Source organism: Prionailurus bengalensis, chromosome E2, assembly GCF_016509475.1.
Source record: "Prionailurus bengalensis isolate Pbe53 chromosome E2, Fcat_Pben_1.1_paternal_pri, whole genome shotgun sequence".
NCBI classification, from domain to species: domain Eukaryota; kingdom Metazoa; phylum Chordata; class Mammalia; order Carnivora; family Felidae; genus Prionailurus; species Prionailurus bengalensis.
The window spans coordinates 42,607,359-42,622,772 of NC_057352.1; the positions used below are offsets into that span (position 1 = coordinate 42,607,359).

The 15,414-nt window shown below is 51.0% G+C and overlaps 1 protein-coding gene across 2 annotated transcripts in view; it reads left to right on the forward strand.

The window, feature by feature from the left end:
- Positions 1–6,135: 6,135 nt before the first annotated feature.
- BEAN1 (brain expressed associated with NEDD4 1) overlaps positions 6,136–15,414 on the forward strand; it is a 36,759-nt gene continuing 27,480 nt past the window's right edge. For both annotated transcript variants that reach the window (XM_043599400.1, XM_043599401.1), the window contains exon 1: positions 6,136–6,278. The gene's annotated coding sequence lies outside the window, so the exon portion shown is untranslated. The remainder of the gene's footprint in view (positions 6,279–15,414) is intronic.

Consider the following 15,414-nt stretch of genomic DNA (forward strand, 5'->3'; position numbering starts at 1 on the left):
CCACTCACTCACCCTCAACTTTGCTCCCAATATTCCAAGTTGCTCCATCCCTGACGGTTTAATGGAACTTTAAACTCAACTCAAGGAGCACAACCTCAAAACAGCCTATTATAACCTCCTCACATTGGGTGAAGTATCCTTCCTTTGTGCACATCTGGCACAGAAAATATACTGCTCTGTGACCATTGGTTCACACATCTGCCTCTCCTAACAGATTGCAGGCTCCTTAAGAACAGGGACTTGGTTTTCTACATCATTTTCTTTCTTTTCTTTTCTTTTCTTTTCTTTTCTTTTCTTTTCTTTTCTTTTCTTTTCTTTTCTTTTCTTTCTTTCACCAGTACACAGCAGAGTGCTGGACCTAGAGTAGGAATCAATAAGTACGTATGGTTAAAGGGATAGGAGGGAGAATAAGTGGATGTGTGGGAGAATAGGCAGGGGGATAAATGAGAGGAAGGTTAGATGGATGATGGATGGATGGGTGGATGGGAAGGTAGAAGAAGGGATAGGTAGATAAGGAGAGCATAGAGGGGTGAATGAGTGGATAAATGGGTAGATAATCGAAGATGGGAGAAAGGACACATGGATTCATGGGAAGATAGATGGATACATGAGTAAATAGACGGTACATCAGTCAATCCCACGCCTGAGTATCTAAGCCTGGGGTTCGGTCCTCAGGTTATCTTTGTGGCCTAGACTGCTCTCAGAGTTCTGCTACCTACCAATGATTCCTAAAATTCAACATGTATAAAATCAAATCCATATTCATCTTCCCCAAACTTCCAGCACTCTGCTCCTCAATGAATGGCAACACCATCCATCCAGCTTCACCAACTAGAAATCCACGGATGATCCTTAACTCTATCCACTCCTTCAACCCCCATACTCAAGACATCACCAAGTCCTGTTGACCTTACCTCTGACAACTCTTGCCAACTGGTCCATTTCCTTCCATCTCCAGGGCCACCATTGCTTCTCTCCTGCGCCAAGGTGATCATCACCTCACCAGCCTTCCTGCTTCCATTCTGTCTTGCCCTCAACCATCTCCACACTGCTAATAAAGCTGCCTTTTCAAAACTCAGGTCTGATTATGCCACCACCACTCCTCCAATATTGTTTAAAACATTCTAATGCCTTCCATTGCTCTTAGGACCAAAAGCAATCCTGACTCCTGCCCATTTCTTCTGTCACATCCCACACCCTTACAGGGTCATGCCTCCTATAACACTCTCTCACGGGCTTCTTGTGGCATGTCCCATCATTGCAACTTTACCTCTATCTCTGTGACTCAGTGGTTAATCTCTGTCACACCCTCTAGGCAGTGAGCCGTACAGAGGAGGGACCATGTTAATTTTGGCTTTACTTGTTTTGGGGGTCAGGCAGGCTTGGGTGCAAATCTGAGTTCTGTCCCTAATTAGCCATGTGATATTGAACAAGTTACTTGACCTCCATAAGCCTCTTTGCTGTACAAGAAAAATCAGAAAATATTGTCCCCCTCTACAAGACACTGGAGGATGAAATTAAATAATGCATGTAGTGTGGCTAACAGAAGCTCTGGTCTCTATGAGGACATGTTATGACTGTATTGGGAGCAGCAGCAGAAAGGTCTCTTTGCAGATCCTGCTTGCTCCTCAGCCAGTTTGCCCTTATCAAGCTCTACCGTGAATACAAACTTTCAAGCAAGCCTAGAATTAAGTCCCCCAGAGGAGGGGCTGGCTGCCTTTTATCCTTCATCACCTGGAGACCTCTCTTAGGGCTCTGGAAGGGCAGCTTTCATCCTATAGGGGAGACAGAGAGGGACAGCCTGTCCCAGCCCCTCCAGTCAGGAGAAAGGGTGGCCAAGGCTTATGAAATCCCCAGAAGAGTTTAGGAACCCAGAAACCAACCTTCTTAACAGTCCATTTCATTAAGCCCCTTCCTTCCACAGGAGCCTATGGTGGCTCTGTTGCCTACAGCATCAGGTGCAGCTTCCTTTACCTAGGCTCTCCCTGCCATCCCCCCCCCACCCCTGCTGGCATCTGGTGCCCAGAGCCCACCCTTCATTCAGACAGGCCTCTTTACCAGCCCACAAAGTCCTTCCTTACCCTGGGCTCTGCCCTTCCTCTCTAAATCCTTTCCCCTCTTCCAGAAAGCCCTCTAGGATTGATTGAGCCCACACTAATTTCTTTCTCTTCTGAGGACCCAAGTCCCTGATGCCTCCAATTAAAGACAAAGCTCTGGTGTAAGACCCATCTGGAAGCAATTCCAAGCTCGCTATCCATAAAGGATACATTTTTTTGAAGGATAAAATCATGACTGTTATACCAACATAAATGAACACTCATCAAAGACTTTAACTCATTCATTAATGAAGGAACCAATAAGATGTTATATACAATTCAAAGGCCAATCCAAAACACGGCCATATGTATAGCTTTTAGCCCACCCCTAGGATACCAATTGACCTTACCTGATGACATTCATGTGCCTCTCAATAGACAAGAATATTGTGCATTACAATCCGTTTTCTTCAACTTAAGAAATAGGAAAATAGCTCAGAGACAGTGAAAGGCACAAACTCCTATAGAAACAGATAACCACGTGTGAGGTAACACCTAATGTTCAATTTAAAAGACACCTGATCATCTTTTTTGCCTATTTTTGCATCGCCTTACTGGGTGCAGCTTAAAGAACCATGCAACTCTAGGAAGTTGAATTCAGAAGACCTCAGTCTCCTCATCTGTAAAGTGAGGTGACAGTGCAGACTCCTCTGAGCTCCCAGCAGGGAGCAGCTCCAGAAGTACATGCTTCAGGTTTGGCACATAGCTCTGACCCCTGAGCTTCCTCCCTCTACCTCAGCACCTGAATCTGAACTTGTCGGCTCATGGACCCTAAAAGGGCCCTGCTCCTGGACCCCACCCCCATGGAGCAGGAACCCAAGCCTCTTCCTTCATCTCTCCTAACACCAGCAAGACACAGTCAAGGGGGCCTTTAACAAGAGTCAAAGGAAAAGAGGAAAAGTCTTTGAAAATCTGGTGGGATAGGTTTCCCTCCCTTACCTCCTTTCTATTAAAAAAAATTTTTTTTTACATTTATTTATTTTTGATAGACAGAGAGAGACAGAGCACAAGTCGGGGAGGGGCAGAGAGAGAAGACACAGTAACCGAAGCAGGCTCCAGGCTCCGAGCTGTCAGCACAGAGCCTGACGCGGGGCTCGAACTCAAAAACCGCGAGATCATGACCTGAGCCGGAGCCAGACGTCCAACCCACTGAGCCACTCAAGCACCCCCTCCTCTCCATTTTAGAGCATGGTGTGCTCTCCACCACACATAGCCAAGGCAATCCAGGGAGCAGGGCCCTTTGTAATGTAATTCAAGGCTGGGAAGATGCTTTTGACATAATTCTGTATAAAGGATACACCAGCAAGAGAACTTTCCCGAAAGGGGTAATGGATTTTTAGACAGATACCCACACACGAGCCAGACCATTCTGACAGGTTTTCCCCCTCCCCTGCACAACACTAGTATCAAAAGATTTCCCCCAATAATAGAATCAATAAGTTAACCATAGTCTGTGAGTGACAGGGGTAATACAGAGCACACTCTAGGGCAAATCCCCTTAGCCTGGCTCTTGAGGACTCTCTGGGTACTTCACTGTCACTGTGTGACTTCTGAAAGCTTCCTCCCTCCAGCCTCCCTACCCCTCCCCCTTGGTCAAGCAGACTCTAAACACCACTGTGTTTCTTTGGTGCCCAGGAGATGCCCCTCTTGCAAGTCTGACCCCATCTAGGAGAAAGCCTCAAAAATCTATGGATATATCCATTGAAATAAAGAATAATCATGGACATGCACAAACTTACCCATGAGGATGTTCATCGCAGTATTGTCTTGACATGCAAAAAACTAGAAACAAACTAAGCGCCCAGCAATAGAGGATTGGCTAAATAAGGTATAATACAACCATCTGATGCTAAGGAGCCATTAAATGTGTGATCATGGGATAAGAGAGGAGAGTTAGTGAGCAAGCTCACTCCATTTAAAGACACTTCTAGAGTTCTACAATGACAAGGAAAGAAAAAGAAACCTCAGTATTAACAGTGACCACTTCTTATGTTCTTCCTTTGCCTTTTGATGTTTCACAAATGTCCCACACTAACATGTATTTGCGGATGCAAAGCTAGACTCAACACCACTAAGCCCAGGGGAAACCAGTTCTGGATTCCAATGTGAAGAATAAGCCAGATTTGTCGGACCACGTGTTCAAATGGAGGGTGGAGGGGAATGAACTCTTAAAGGTTAGAGCCTTCCACAAGTTCTAATTCAAAGTGCCACCCCACAAGACACATACACATAGTCTTGCCATTGGACAGCTCACAGGTAAAACCACTAACAACCAGAATATCCATCCTGCAAAGATCATCTGCAAGGTGTCTGCTCAGGAAGGTCAAGGTCACCTTTATCAGGTTGTGCAGTGGGCACAGTCCTGGCCTGGAAGTCCTAGAACCTCTAATCCTAGCTCTCGGCCCTGGCCTGTCCCCTCCTTTCTCTAGTCCTTTATTTATTCATCCATCCCCCATCCATGGGGGCACATATGCCCCCATAACAACCCCAGAGAAGCTGGAATCCCCCAGCCTGAGTCCTACCCTCTCCTTGTCGGGGGTGGAGGGGTAGAGTAGGCAGAGCCCAGAGTAAACAATTACCAAAGAAGACTGGGAACTGTCCTCATAAGGGAAGGCACTAGATCATATAGGTCCCTCTGCCCCTCCACCCAGGGATGCGCAAGACATGATGGGTAGCAGAACTGGGAGTGAGGTTTGTTTTCTCCCCCAGAGCCTGCTCTGTCCCCACGCTTCTGCCGTACCAGTGGGGCTTGGCTTCTCTTCAGAGCTATCCCATGGCTTCTTCACTTCTCCAAGTTTGATCATAAACATGTATAGCTCTTTTGTCCTCATGTTGTCCTTTTGAGAACCACTTTCAAGCCACCATCAACAAAATGGGAGTTTGTTGAGAGTTATCAACAAGGTATTTCATTAATTCATTCATCAAATTTAGAGTGCAGGCTCTGTGCAAGGACCCCAGGGGTTTCCCTCCTGGGGCTCCCAGTCAAGCAGGGGAGATGTAAATAACTAGAAAGCACCACAAGGTAGCAGGGGTGCAGTAAACAGGAGCTCTATTGTAATGAAATCAGGAGGATGACCCGGACTTGTCCAAGGCCCCAGAATACGGTGTGGACAGAGCAGGTCCATCTGCCAGGACCAAGCTCTGTGCCTGGGTTTGCAGGGAGGAGGGTACAGAGGGCACGGAGTGGGGCGAGGGGCGAAGGAAATGGGCAAGCTGATGGCTCAGGAGAGGAAGGCTTCAGCCGGCCCTACCTGACATCCCAACATGCCATGCCTCAGAACTCATCTGCCGTCAACTGGGAGCAGAGGCCCTTCCAGTCTAGGCTGCCCCTCCCACTGGCTGTGACAGGGTCCCCCACCACCACTACCAAGTGCCCAGTTTCTCCTCTGACCAAACTGTTTGGCCGTCCTTCCCTGCACATGCCATTGTCTACCCTTCTCTGCACATGTCTGTGTGTCTGTCCTTCTCTGCTCCCACCTGTCTGTATGTCATTCTCTACACACGCCTGTCCGTCTGACAGGCTGGTCTCCCAGCCGCGCCCGTCCCGCCTGCAGCTGCGTGGGTGTCGGGGTGGCTGCGCACAGAGGGGCGCGGCTCGGCCCTTCCCCCTCCCGCGTCCCCCCATCACAGGGATGACCCGGGCCGCGGCCCAGAGCTGCTGAAGCCCCGAAGCCGCCACACAGCGCTGCTGAGGCCAGGGAGGCGCGCCGCCTAGGGGGCCCGGGAGCGGACGGCTCTGGCTTGGGCGGCGGCGCAGGGCCGACGGGCAAGCGGGCGGGGCTGCGGCAGGGCAGGGCTGGGACTGGGGCTGAGAAGCCGCCGCCGCCGCCTCCGCTGGGGATCGCGGGCAGCAGGTCCGCTCGGCCCGGCCCCGCCCCACCCGCCCCGCCCCTGCGCGACGAGCAAGCAGAGGCGGAGCGGCGCGCCCCCCGCGACGCCCGAGCTCGAGCCCGAGCCCGAGCCCGAGCCCGAGCTCGAGCCCGAGCCAGAGCGCAGAGGCATCCGAGCGGGAACCAGAGCAGGAGCGGGAGCGGGAGCGGGAGCCGGAGCCGGAGCCGGAGTCAGAGCCGGAGCCCGAGCCCGAGCCCGAGCCCGAGCCGGAGCCAGAGCGGGAAACCGAGCTGGAGCCGAAGCTGGAGCCGGCACTGCGGCGCGCGGAGCGGAGCGAGGCGGCTAAGCCGAGTAAGGGGCGTTGGGCCGGGGGCGGCGCTGGGGAGGGGCGGGTAGGGGGTCCCGGCCCCCTTCCCCGAGCTCTGTGGCGGCCCCGGCGCACGCACACAGCTGGGGCGCCCCGCGCGGAGCCTTGGCGCGCCAGGAGGGCGGACCGGCGGTCCGAAGACGAACCGCAGCGCGCTCCGAATGGGATCCCCAGACTCCCGCCCCCGGCCCGCGCGTCTCCGGCCGGGCCAAGGCTACCCCTTGAGCACGCCCGATAGCCACAGGGAAGGGAGGGTCTCTCGGAGCATCCACCTCCTGTTGTGGGGGGGGGGGCACAAGAGAGCCTCCCCCGTCCCGCACCCTCGTTTTCAGGACCCCTGAGCAACCCACCCAAGAAGGGGAAACTAGGACGCACTTTTGGACGGGGTGGAAGAGGGAAGGGGCTCCCGGCTTTGCGGAGTTTGAAGCTAGAACCAACCCCCACCCCTGAGCCAGGAAGTTTGACCCTCCGACGGGCGGGTCACCCTAGCCAAGCCCCCGCTTCGACGCCTATCTCAGCACCAAAGGTGGGAGAGGGGGCGGCCCCGCCGCACCTTCTCTAGCTTTGGGGCAGACTTTCGCTTGCGCGGTAAATGGGACTCGAGGCTGAGTCCGAGGCGGCTGCTCTGGCTGGCTGCGCAGCTCGAAGGGCCACAGTCGCCTCTCCCCAAGAGCCCTCGGAAGCTGGGTAGTGCCCACCCCACCCCCTGGCTGGCTCGCGCAGCCTTTCCTCCCCACCTCCCCACTGCCCCCCCCCCCCCCGGCTCTGCGGTCTGGAGGCTGGCGCAGAAGACCTAGGGCTGCCCTTTTGATCCCACCCGGGTGTCAGTGGGGGTGGCCAAGCGGGGGTGGCAGGGAAGGCGACGGCATAAGTGACAGGTGTGAGAGGCAGGGGCTCCAGGAGACTGATCCTTGGTCTAGACCCACACAGTCCCATGGGCACCTGTCTTGAGGATGCCCCTCTAGACCCTCTCCTCAAACACCCTGACTTCACCTCCTGTGCCTCAGTTTCCTCCGCTGACTAGTAGGCAAGATTCTGTTGTGAGCAGAATGTTTAAGGGCTTTGGTACTACAGTATGGTCTTGACTGACTTCCTATTCCTAGCTGTGTGACCTGAGACAAGACACTTAACCTCTCTTGAGCCTTAGTTTCCCCATCTGAAACACGGGGAATGCGTGTTGAAAAGATTAAATGAGATGCTGCTGGCGGGGGGGTGGGGGTGGGGGCGGCGGCTACCATGGTGCTTGGCACACAGCCAGGACTCAAATCAGGTTGGCTACAGGTGTCATTTGATGAAGTGTCCAGCACCAGTAGATGCTGAAAACAGTGAATTCGCCTGAGATGGCGGGGACTAGACCCCCGCCAACCCCCCTTTGCGGAGGGCTTTGAATCCCCTCAAGGCCTTGTTGACATCTAATTGTGATGCAAAACTTGGGGCCTGCCCTTTCTCAGACATTCCCTCCTCCCCAAAGCTTTCTACTGCCTGGCCGGGCTTTCTCCTCCCTACCACACCATATCCATCCAGGATGGAAAAGACTGTATCTGACTGGCTTTTCTTTTGCCCTTGGCTGATGTCTGCTGCCCCGGTGCAGGGCTTCTCACGCATCTCTCACAGTGGGTGCAAGGGAATTCTGCACACCTCTCTCCACTCTGCGGTTTGGGAGGGGGTGGGGCAGGGAGGATTGCTTTCCCTGAGGAGCCATCAGGCTGTCAGGTGGCATGGATGTTCCAGTAGTGATGGTTCAGACAGGCAGCAGAAAGCAGGGGGAGCAGCCGCCAGGGCAAGGAGACAGCAGGTCTGAGGGGTCCCAACCCTGTTTCCATGCTGACCATCCAGCCCATTGAGCCAGGACGCACCAGAAATGATGAACCTTGGGGAGGAAATGGAGCCAGGGCTGACCAAGAGGTTAGAACTTCAGAGCTGGAAGGTCCCCAGGAAGAGATCTGCCTGTCTGTGCAGCTGGGGTCTCGGGTTCAGAGTAGAGCAGGCGAGGCCCAGGATCTAGGGGAGGATGCTGGGATCTTTCAGGTGGCATGGAGGGTGTAGGTGCCAGGAGCACTGTTGAGAAGAAAACAAAGGTCCAGCTTGTGGACATCCATGCTTGTCCTGGCCACCTGTGGCCCATCTGCCCAGAACAGGGCAGGGGAGGGGTAAGTCTGTCCACACGTTGCCTGATGGGGACTTGGTAATATAGGGAGAATGGGCTCCTTCTATACAGAAACCCCCTTGCTCTTCTTCCTATGTACCCCGCCCCCATTCGCCCACTTGGGTGTCACATCCCTGCATCTTCCATAATTCTCACTCCTCTTCTTCCCAAAAGAGTTAATCAGGAACTCATTAGGAGGTGAGTATCTCCTGGTCCACCTCAGTTTTTGGATCACAGCCCACAGGGAACGTGATGGAGATATGGACATTATCTTAAGTCTTTGGGAATAAACAGACACATTCTGGCCTATTACCTGAAGCCTTTGCCCTGGAAGTGCTCAGAGCACAAGGTAAGAGGTGGGAAAGTCTAAATCTGCTCTCAGCCTCCTAAATGTAGAAACTGAGGCCAGGAGGGCTTCTGGAGCCCCTGGGCAAGTGAGCACAAAATGGAGCTATGGCTGAGAACATGGCTACTTGGAGCCAACTGCCTAGGCTTAGAGCATAGGATTCTGGGCAGAAGATTTACCTTTCAGAGCCTCAATTTCCTCTTGAAAGTGGGAACAAATATTATGTACCTCCCATTACATTTGTGGGGACTGAAGAAGTAATATACAGGAAACACGTGGCAGTGTCAGATGGACCATTCCCAGTGGCCTTGCTGCATCTGCATTATGAACATATCCTGAACACATACTGTTTTCCATGCATAAGCACTTCTCTTTGGATTCCGACAACAGTCCTCTGATTTAGGTACTGAAATTGTCCCCATTTTATAGATGAGAACACTGAGGCTGGGAAAGGTTAAGGGCTATCTAACGTTGCTAAGTATAGAATACTTAAAACATCCCTATGACTCATCATAATTTTATGAGTTTATAAAATTGATAATTAGCACATTGTATCTTAGATGATGTGTAATTAGTTATTGGAATGCTTCCTCCAGGGATATCATCAATCATTTTATACCTCATGTTAACTGTCCACGGGCCAGAGAATTTTTAGAGACACCTTCATGTTTTGTATTCTAACAGTAATCAAACTGATTTAAAAGAGCAACCCCCCCCCAATTTATTCCCTATCACTCCTCTCCATTTTTTTCCCATAGCACTATCACCTCTAACACCTCTATATCATATTCATTTGTTTATTGTCTACTCTCATCAATATAAATTCCCCAAAGGCAGGGACTTTTAACCATTTTGTTCATGATGATATCTCCTATATTCAGAGCCTAGAATAGTACCCAGCACTTAGTATGCTTTGCAAATTATAAAGTGTTTTACAAACATAAGGTCTATTGTTATTATTTTTGCCAAGTGTATAGCTTGCCTGAAAATAAAACATTAAGGTTTGTGGCAGAAACCATTCCCTCAAAAATTTGGCAAATAGGACTTGCTCAAGAGCCAGGGAAATTTTGATGAGGGTTAAAAAAATGGAAATTATTTACCTAACATTTTAATAAAGCTCCTTACCAGTAAGTTCAAAGACAAGTTATTTTTTTTTAATCTTTACAATAACAAATGACATGGTCAAAGGCAATTAAGTTAGCTTTAAAATTTTTCAATTAACTATCACTGACTTATCACTTAATTATTCTTTGTTAGCATGAAAGGTTTTTTCAAATCTTCATTTTAATGATTTTTCAGATTATAAAATACATGTTCATTGTAGAAAATTTGGAAAATCATAAAAAATGTAAAACACAAAAATCCTCAACCCCACCACTGCCCAGAGAGCCCAATGACGGTGAATATTTGCATCTATTTCCTCCCCAAATTTTTCTATATATGAATATTTTCTTTAGGTTTTTTTTCTTTTACAAAATAAGGATCATGTTGTATGCAGAGTTCTGTAACCTGCCTTTTTATATATAACCTGGGTCTTTTTTCCTTCTTAACATTCCACTAAAAGTCTTTACCTGTGTTATTAAAACGTCTTTAAAACTATTATTTCATGGCTATATATTATTCCATTATAATTTTCTCAGCCTATCCTCTTATTGGACAGTGAGGTTATCCCTCGTGTTTCACTGCCATAAATAATGCTTTGTGGTGCCCTCTGTGTGGTTTTTCCTGAGCCTTAAATCATGCTTCTCTACCCACTTGGCCAGACCTATTTGCCAGTTTGTAGATGGACTGGTTTATGCAGGTAGACAGTACATCAACCCTTAGAGGTTGTACCTTGGTGGCAGTGAGGAAGGAGGTAGCAGTTGATTCTACAGAAGGCTACTTGCCAAGTAATGTTCTTCTCCATTGGGAAAGACACCAGCTGGGTACCAGCCTCATATAAAGACCTTCCTGCAGAGGAGGAAGGTTTTCTGCCACCTGGAGACCCCCCTCCCCCCGCAGCCCCAGAAATTAGCCCCCTGCCTGGTGAGGTAGATGCAACCCTTTTAAGATCAGTGTGTCTCACCACAGTCCAGAATCTCTGACTTTCTTCTGGCTCTGGGCAATCACCTGCACACCCACAGGTTCATGGAATCTCTGTTATGGCATCATTCATTCATTCAGTAAACAGTCCCTGAGCATGTACTGTGGTTAGGACAGAAAGAACCAGTACTTACCTGGCCTGTCTAGATCTGGAGTCTCCATCTCACCCACCTTTGGAAGGGCCTCCATTTCTCCACCATCCCCCCTCCCCCCACACCTACAGACACCCAAGCAGACACAGGGAACCATCTTTAAGGCTCCCTCTTCCTCACCCTCTACATCTGATCCATCTGTCCTGCTTCTTAAATATCCCCTACACAAACCGCCCTATTTCTCAAACCCACCCAGCATGCTCCTGCCCAGGAGCTTTCTGTCTGGTCCCTCTACCATGGGATACCCTTCTCCCACATACCCACCCAGCTGTTCACCCAGCTAGCTCCCTTGCTCCAGTCTTCGCTTACAGATCACCCTCTCACCAAGGCCTTCTGCAGCCACTATATCTAAATGTTCAGTCTCCACATACACACTGCCTCTGTTCCTCCCCTTACTGCTATCTAACAAACACCACCATTATATGTGTGTCTCCTCCACTAGCAGGAAGCTTGGTGAGGACAGGCAGTCAGTGTTTGCTTCACTTCTCTATTCTCAGCACCCAAAACGTGGTTCACAAGGGGCTCTGAATAAATACTGTCAAACCAAAGAATGTAGCCTCTCACTTTGCTCCATTTACCATCGCCTTCATTTAAGCCCATCATCTCCTACCACAGCTTCCCTGCTCCCCTGTCACCTGCCTCCAACCCCTGGTCCCCCCTCCTCACTGAGCCCAGGGAGACCTTCTTAAAAGGTGACCGTGCAATTCCCCTGCTTAAAATCTTCCAAAGGGTAGTCTTGGGGCCGGGAGCTCATGATCTCACCCAACCCCCTTCGTTTCTCTGAATCTCAGTGTTGACATCTGCAAAATGGGGGGTTTGTTTTGAGATCCCCTGGGCTGACGACACGTGACTGCGGTAGAGCCAGTGCCGCATCAGCGTCACGGAGTCACGTGGCCTCTTCCACAGGCCAGCCCACTCCTGCGGCCCCTCGCTGTCCGCTGTCTACCGCGGTGCCGCAGAACCCTCCCGGGTCCGACTGCCGCGCATGCGCCGTGCCGCCCCTGCACACTGCGCCAGCCGGCTCCGCCAGCCCAGCTCTGCCCGCCAGGGGCGCGGCGCCGCCCCCCCTCAACCACATACGCATTTGCCCAGGTCTGAGTGTCGCAGTGGGCCCCAGACGAGGTATTCTGGGAGCGGGGACGTGAGGCGGAATGGGAGTGACGTGGACTTGCCGCACACCATTAAGCCACTTCAGAGCCTGGAGTGCCGCCGCCGCCCGCCCTCCGATTTCTAGCCAGACAATACAGTCGCAGATGAGTCACAGGCAGGAACGCGCCTCGCCTCGGATGCTGGGCTCCGAGACAGGCGGGCAGGGGGGAGACGTGACCTGAGAGTGGGTCCAAGCCCAACCCCCACTCCTGCAGTCCCTGCTCCGGAACACCTCGCCCAGCAAAGCACAATCTCAGACTATTCGTGACGAACCTGGCCATCCACTACCCCCATCACTGTGTCCTCACAGCAGCTCTGGTCACATGTGGGGAGAGCGGGGTGGGTACTTGCACACATAGATACCTGACATCCAGTTCCTTTGTCTTGATAACCCAACCAAAGCTCCACCCAAGCAGAGGGTCTGATGCCACCATGAAATGGTTTTCCTATGGTCCTCATGTTGAAATCCACAAGTGGGGGAGGGGAGGAGGAAACAGTAAGGTTGAGATTGCTGTTTTAGGACCCTAAAAGCCCCTTCTTTTGTTTTCCAAGGGTTTTGTGGGACACACCCTACGTGCTTGGTAAATATTTGAATAAACTGATGCAATCCAGGAATGCTGGGAGAATGCAGCAAGAAGATGTATGTGAAGTGCAGACTGAGTTACATGATGCAGGGAATGGTACCCTAGCTAACGTCAGCATCATTGTCACCCACGATGTCGGGGAGCATCTCAGTTCCTTACATGGGCGTCCTTTTCCTCAGGAAGTTGAGCATCATTAAAAGGCAGCTTCAACACTGCAGTCCTATGCTGACATCAGGCCAAGGTGGATTTGTTCTAGAATCCACATACTTTTAAATGTGCCCAGCCCCGAGTGAGTTCCCAGAGGCCACACTGGCCCTCCATACCCACAAGAAGCTAACAATCTGGAACAAGTTAGAACCAAAGTCATCCTGGAAGGATGTCCATGTGCTGTGGAGGCATAGCCAGAATGGCTATTCTGTCTCCAGCAGTCAAAGACGACTTCACTGAAGAGGTTTCTTCAGCCGTGTGATGACAGCCACATGGGAGTTTGCCAGGTGGAGAGGAAAGGAAAGGCATGCCAAGGAAATGGCATGAGAGACCCAGTGTGTCCAAGAAGCTGGCCAGCCAGAGCCCTGGGTGGGGTGACACCCAGGGTGTCAGATCTCTGTAGGGTGTCCCTGCTGTAACTGAGGAACACTGGGGGACAAGATCCCTCCCGCATAGCCCTTCCACCATCTTTTCTCTGTGACAATGGGTGGATCAAGTCATTGAGCCTCAGTTTTCTCATTTGCAAAATGAAAATGGTATTACCCACATCAGGGAACATTGCAATAATGTTGATGATGTCATCTGGCGCAAGCAGGTGTTTGGTGAGTGTGGGTCACACCTGAAAAGCTGGAGTGCCCAGAATGCTTCCATATACACAAATGTCTATCTGACCCAGCCCGTTGCCAGCCTCTTGAGCCATTTGGAAACTTACACATAGTCTGCCAAACATCCAAACTGACCACAAAATATACGATGCGAGGGTTCTTGGCCCCTGCCCTAGGCAGCCCATCTCCCACCTCCCCCACACCCCATGCTGTCTCAACCTTCACCTCAGAATCACAGGGCCCACAAGGAGGAAAGAGGGGGTACAGGGGGCCTCTAGGAGAAGCAAGACCTTGGAGACAACCCCTTGGAGTTTAGAGGGTGGGCAGCACCCTCTACAGCGTCAGGAGCCACCACGGTGACCCTACAGGAAGTGTACATGCAGCATATTTTTATTAAGCACTCACATTACGCCAGTTCACTAGAGAGGCAGGCAGAGCACCAGGGCGGTGGAGGTAGTGGTAGAAGCCAGTTCATTTTCCTAGGGACACTGAGGATTTATGGAAGGGTTTTCGGCAAAAGAATGACATGATCCATTGTGCCTTTAAGAAAGACCTCTCTGGAAGCAGCATGAAAGATGGCCTGTCAGCCTGCTTAAGTCTCCCTCCAGACACACACGTGGCCACAGTGCACACGGGCATACCCACAAACGTGAACACAGATACATGTACACACATGTATTTTAGAAAGTATAGATCCCAGGCCCTGAGACTCTTCAGAATTTTCTGGTGTGAAATCACAGTTCCCCAAGCAGCCTGCCATGCCAGAGAGACTTCTCTACCGGGCCTAGGGAGATCACATCCTACCTTCCATTCCCCCATCAAAACTCTTGTTGGTTTCTGTAGGGATGGGGAATATGCATCAGGCCACCTGGGGTTCACACCCAGAAGACTGAGCCGCAAGGAGCCATCTGGAGAGAGGGACCCCAGGGTCAGTGGCAGCAATGGCTCCCTCCCCCTGACCCCCTCGGACAACAGAATGAACATGACATACATAACCCCCCCCCCATCCTCAAAGCCAGTGAAGTGCCCTACCCTGATTTCCCCCTGAGGACACTGCAGCTCAGACAGGTGAAGTACTGTGCCTAAAGGCACACTCCAGGAAGTGGCAGGACTTGGACTTCTGAGTTCAGGCTCTCCAAAGATAGGTCTTGGATTCATCTATTAAATAGAAAAAGTGTTATTAATCAGTGCAATTTGGCCAATGGTCTCCATCAAAACATGGAACCCATTTGGAGGAAAAACTGTATATAATGAAAAGGGTTCCTGAGGGAAACAAGGGTGGGAATCTTGGGACTTGAGTCCTAGACAAAAGCTCTGTCCACAGTGTCACCCCCAGGATCAGGGAGGTCAACTGCCTCCTGGGACCCAGAGGGGCCAGGCTGTTTCCTGTTGGTTCCTGTTGTCTCTCCCCCACAGGAACCCACCAAACTCCACATCCACAGTTCCTGCTCAGCAACCCCCAAAGGTGCAGTTTGGTTTCTGCAAGTCTAGTGACCACACTCCCTACAAAATAACTGTATCTCCCTGCTGTTCATACAGCCCCATGTCACTTGGAGCTTGGGAGAGACAGAACCAGCACAGGAGGCTGGGGCATTTTTTGAAAATGTTTCCTCTCTTGCAAATGGGTGTTAGAGTGACCCTTGCTGCTCATTCAGGTGTCACACCAAGTTTAAGGTTGAAGGGGAGGGGAGGCAGGGAGATTGGGGAAGAGACATTTTCATTCTCTTGGCCTTTATTAGGTGCCTTCCAAGTGATATGCTTGCTGACAATGGATGGAGGCTTTGGGGTAAAAAAGACCTGGGTTCTAGTCCCAGCCTGTAATTAGAAGTTGTGTGACCTTGGACAAGCT